The following is a 6,000-nucleotide window of genomic DNA, read 5'->3' on the forward strand; positions in this document are numbered from 1 at the left end:
AGGGGGTTCCGATGCTTTGCCCTGTTCCGATATTTGTAGAGCAGGTCCTATGCTGCTCTGTGAAAACAGATGGGTGCCATGGATATTGGTGCTGTTGGTTTTGGCACCGATTTCTCTCCACTGTCAGAAGGGCAGGCCTTACATCCTAGCACCATTTCTGGACTGTGAGGAACATTCCCCCGACAGTCCCCTCCATAGCCTTGTATGTCGGGGGGTGGAGGGTAGAGATGAGCGAACACTAAAATGTTCGGGGTTTGAAATCCGATTCGAACAGCCGCTCACTGTTCGACTGTTCGAACGGGTTTCGAACCCCATTATAGTCTATGGGGGGAAATGCTCGTTTCAGGGGTACGCAACATTCGATCAAATTCTACTTACCAAGTCCATGAGTGAGGGTTGGGCTGGATTCTTCTACCTGCGCAGCGGCCCTCCATCCTCTTCCGGCCTTGAATTCACTCTGCTAGGCATCGGGCCTGGGCGGAGCCGACTGCGCATGCCCACACTACAAGCGGACATGCGCAGTCGGCTCTGCCCAGGCCCGATGCCTGGCAGAATGAATGCAGAGCCGGAAGAGGACGCGGGAGCGCTGCGCAGGGAGAAGACTTCTAAAGGTAAGAGAAGAACAAGCGTTGATTGGCAATGTATAGCATTCTGCCAATCAACGCTGGTTCTGCATCGAATCTTAACTTCGAACAGCTAGTAGTACTCAATCAAGTATGAGTATTTCAAATACCGTAGTATTCAATCGAACACCTACTCGATCGAGTACTACTCGCTCATCTCTAGTGGAGGGTCCTCACCGCCCAAAAATGTCACCGATAAGTAAGGTCCACTCTTTAACCCCTGCCCGACATCCACTGTACTATTACAGTGGATGCAAGGTGTTTAACCATAGTGGCTGCTGGGGAGCCTGGCTACTGTTTTATACAGTAGACAACCAGTGCTAATGCCCACGATTGGTGCCCACACTGATCGTGGGCATTAACAGCTCCGGCGCCTTGGTCAAAGCTGACCGAGTTTTGGATTTTTGTTAAGGGGTTAAAATATAAATAAATCCATATAAATTAGGTATCCCCGGAATCACACTGAAACATAGAATACAGGGGACAGGTCATTTTGGCTGCACAGTGAACACCGTAAAAACAAAGGCCGTAAGAATATCGCACAAATGCACTTATTCTTCAAATCCACCCCATTCTGATTTTTTTTCCAGCTTCCCAGTACATTGTGCAGAATAATTAATGGCGGCATCATGAAGAAAAATTTGTCCCGCAAACATTAAGACCTCATATGGCTGGAAAAATAAAAAAGTTATGGGGTTTGGAAGGGGGGGGGGGGGGAGTCAAAAACGAAAAAAGAAACTCAAAAAATGCTGTCGGCGGGAAGGGAGTTAAAAAAGCTAGATCCCCATCATCCTGCACACTCAGTCCTATGCCTGTGGCCTAAGTTTCTATGGTTGCTGAAGTGTAATTCGAAGAACTTAATATGTTTTACACTTATAGCGGCAAATACATCAAGTTTATGCAAAGACTCCGAATTTACAGTATTGACCTTTCCTTTTGAAGACTCCTGCATTTCGCCTTCACATGCTGAATATTTTGCCCAAGAAATTACCTTTTTCTATTACTCTTTTACAATACTCACTGTCATGGAAGCTAAGCAGAGTAGGGCCAGGGCTAAGGCCTTGTCACTCCCACAACCTCAGTCACCAGCTCTTCCGGCTAGTGACTGAGGTTCTGCTCTACAAGCCTCACTGCTGGGGCCGGTGATGGCCCCAGCGCCAACGTGGAGTGTGTCGACGTAATGAAGCCATTGCTCCCCACATGACCGCTGAGGTCGGGGTCCAGCAGTGACGTCTGGGGAGCAGGACCTTAGTAGCAAGGAAGAAGAGGAGCGAGGATTCCCAGGAGAGGTGAGGTGAGTATAAGTGTTCGTTATTTTTAATCACTTCTTCTGGGCCTCTGATTATTATACTGTGGGATCTGAGGAGATCTCAGAGTATAATAATAGCACCAGCACTAGGAAGGTTTTTTTTGGGTGAGCATATAATACTGTGTGAGGGCCACTGTGGAGCATATAATACTATGTGGTGGCCACTGTAGCATATAATACTGTGTTGGGCCCACTTTGAGCATATAATACTGTGTGAGGGCCACTGTGAGCATATACTACTGTGTGGGGGCCACTGTGGGCATATACTACTGTGTGGGGGCCACTGTGATGCATATACTACTGTGTGGGGGCCACTGTGGGCATATACTACTGTGTGAGGGCCACTGTGGGCATATACTACTGTGTGGGGGCCACTTTGATGCATATACTACTGTGTGGGGGCCACTGTGATGCATATACTACTGTGTGGGGGCCACTGTGGGCATATACTACTGTGTGGGGGCCACTGTGGGCATATACTACTGTGTGGGGGCCACTCTGGAGCATATAATTCTGTGTGGGGGCCACTGAGAGCATGTGATACTGTGTGAGGGCCACTGTGAGCATATACTACTGTGTGGGGGCCACTGTGGGCATAAAGTACTGTGTGGGAATCACTGTAATCAATATAATGCTGTGTGGAGGCCACTCTGGAGCACATAATACTGTGTGGGGGTTACTGTGGAGCACATAATACTGTGTGGCAGCCACTGTGGAGCACGTAATGCAGTCTGGGAGCCACTGTGGAGCACATAATACTGTGGGGGGGCTACTGTGAAGTGGCACTATTAACAGTATCAAGCCCTATTCACACAGTGGAATCTGGCACTGATTTTGCAGCAGATTCCACACCTGAATCAGCAGCAGATTCCTCCCTCATTCTGCCTCCTATTGAAACTAATTGGCGCAGGAAGCTGGAGAAAAAAGCATCCTTCTGGATTTTTTCCACAGATTCTTCAGCTGATTTAGAGGCCACGTCTTGAGACTCCCCACTGGTTAGACTAATTCATTTTGGCTTAATCAGTGGTGGAAGCCACAACAGAATACTGATACCCTGCACCTTGACCCAGGGGCAGAATATTAAGAAGAATCCAGGGGAGATGTCCGCCTCGAATTCCTCTTTACTTTCTGATATCAGAAAAGGTTGTATCTACTTCTACTGGAGTGGACTGTGATACAATCTATTCCATACATCTCCCTCAGCAAAAACCACCCAATTTTGATTGGTACTTTTTGCCACAGAATTACTCCTAAAGGAGTCCACTGGGGCTCTGTTACCCAAGGGCCCACACAAACCTGGAGCCAGCACTACGGTGTGAACCTGACCTGAAATCTATGCCAAGTCATACCTCATTTATGCCGGTACAAGGCTTAATAAATCTTCACCAAATACTATGGATACCATGGTAAAATGAGCATGAGGCCTAAGACAGCAAGCAAACTATAAAGGTCCAATAAAGAAGATTGAACATTGTATACCTGCCCTCCACTCCTTTCCCATAAAAAGAAAAATTGGGCAATTTACACATGTGAAGTGCACATTGACCATGTTAGTAACATGAAATATGATTTTGTGATACTCTGTCTGGAGTTGTTATGCTATATGTGTTTGTGTTCCACCCAGTGGTTGTGATGTGAACTGCGGGCTGTCTATAGTATAAAGCCAATGGTGCTGTTAGGCTGGGTTCACACAATGTATTTTGGCTCGTAGACGCCGCGGGAGCTTTTGCGGGCCGAATACGCTCCCATTGATTTCAATGGGAGCCGGCACCGTATACGTGGCGCTATTTTGCGGCCGTGATTTTGCGGCGGCCGCAAAATAGCGCCGCGTATACGGTCTTGGCTCCCATTGAAATCATACGTGCCAAATTACGAGCCAAAATACATCGTGTGAACCCAGCCTTACAGGAGTCACAATGGTTGCACTCTTGACCCGACCCCAGGGAGCCCAACAGGCCACACATCTGTTGCTTATTCTAGTGACACAGGATATTACGGTAATCTTCGATGGCACAATGAAAGTCACAGCCAATGTCCATGTATAACCCTAGCTTTACAAACATGGACGGCAGCCACGAAGGAAGCTGTTGAGGGGCCAAGCTGAATTTTTGTACAAGGGCTACACCCCTCCATATAGCAATAACATATTAAATTGTTACCATGGGAAATTGAAGTCCTTAACCAAATTTTATGGAACTAGAAGGATGGACACATCTGTATACAGTCTACGAGAAATAATTAGAAAAAAAAAAAACAAAAACATAAATCAGAAATCTAATGAACTGACTTTAATCATCGTAACGAAATTAGCACAATTAGAACGGTCCCGGGCAATGATGTTTTCTGCGAGGTCCAATCACGATTTGCTACTTCTGCAGTTTTAATAAATTAAATTTTCCTTGTTCTGAAAACTTCAACATGTGCGAAGCGGAGAATCCCCCTGAGTGTTTCAACAAGCTCAAAAGCTTCACAACATTTGAGAAGAAAAAACATTGTCTAAGTACTCACATGGCTTGGCTTTGGCAGAAGCAAAATCTTCATGAAATCATTCATTTATTGCTTTTCATTATAAAACAAATGTTAAGGATCTGTCAGGCATTAAGGATGAATAATGGCCATGATCTGGAACAATCCCGGAGCATGATTTCCTCTCTGACAGCTTCCAGTGTTTTCGGTATTTGTCAACAGTTTAATGTTCTTATCCTGCATAATAGGAGCTTAAATATACCGTAGAGAGACGGACAGGGCAATATATCTATGGAAATATGTGATGGGCTACTGAATGGCTTCCTGGGCCCAAAAACAAAAACTAGTGGAAGGAGTAAAAAAGAAAAAAATATAGAAGTCGTTCTACCCACCTGTCCTTTGTCCGTCAAACCCAACCGTAGATCCCGGGACCGCATTGCCAATGTTCGGTTCTGACACTCCAGTAATGACATTAACTGCCCCACTGTGGGTGCTGCCGTCCATTACTGACTAGGGTTGAGCGATCGGGATCGGAAAAGATCGGATTCCGATCAGCGATCGAGTAAATTTCACAATCGTGATCAGAATTACGACCCGATCAATTCCAGCGGGATCGAGATCGGCGGTTATCTCAAGATCAGCTCAACCCTAAAAGTGACTTTTCCCATAGAGACGCATTGACTAAGGTTGAGGATCGGGATCGGAAAAGATCGAGCAAATTTCACAATCGAGATCGGGATCGAGATCGGCTGGAAAATGATCGGAAATCGGATTTTAAAATCGATCTTGAAATCTCAAGATCGGCTCAACCCTATTACTGACCTCTACAGCGCTGACATGCCTGACTACTAGGGCAAGTAAATGGCCAGTGACTATATCAGGGGGGGCTGAAACCAAAGACTTTCCTTCCCCCTTTCTCTTTACTCTTATATGCCATAATCAGCTCCACCACTAGAGCTGGACCGCGTATTATGCAATATTTTTGATCCCTATCACAAGGCCATGTGACTAGCATGACAAAAATACCCACAGTGCTGGAGATGACTCCCTACTTTCATGACTGTTTTGGTCAGAGGGAGTCTGTTACCAGAACCCAGTATATGAAATCAGTCCATCAGATAGATTGGTTAGGGTCACCAGATCCCAGCATATCACCCCAGTCCTGCAGATAGATAGGTTACTGTCACCAGACTCCAACCCTGCAGATAGATAGGTTACTATCACCAGACTCCAGCCCTGCAGATAGATGGTTACTGCCATCAGACCCCATCCCTGCAGATAGATAGGCTACTGTCATCAGACCCCATCCCTGCAGATAGATAGGCTACTGTCACCAGACCCCAGCCCTGCAGATAGATAGGTTACTGTCACCAGACTCCAACCCTGCAGATAGATAGGTTAGGGTCACCAGACCCCAGCCCTGCAGATAGATAGTTACTGTCACCAGACTCCAACCCTGCAGATAGATAGTTACTGTCACCAGACTCCAACCCTGCAGATAGATAGGTTAGGGTCACCAGACCCCAGCCCTGCAGATAGATAGTTACTGTCACCAGACTCCAACCCTGCAGATAGATAGTTACTGTCACCAGACTCCAACCC

This window comes from Leptodactylus fuscus, chromosome 4 (genome assembly GCF_031893055.1).
Source record: "Leptodactylus fuscus isolate aLepFus1 chromosome 4, aLepFus1.hap2, whole genome shotgun sequence".
Classification (NCBI taxonomy): Eukaryota; Metazoa; Chordata; class Amphibia; order Anura; family Leptodactylidae; genus Leptodactylus; species Leptodactylus fuscus.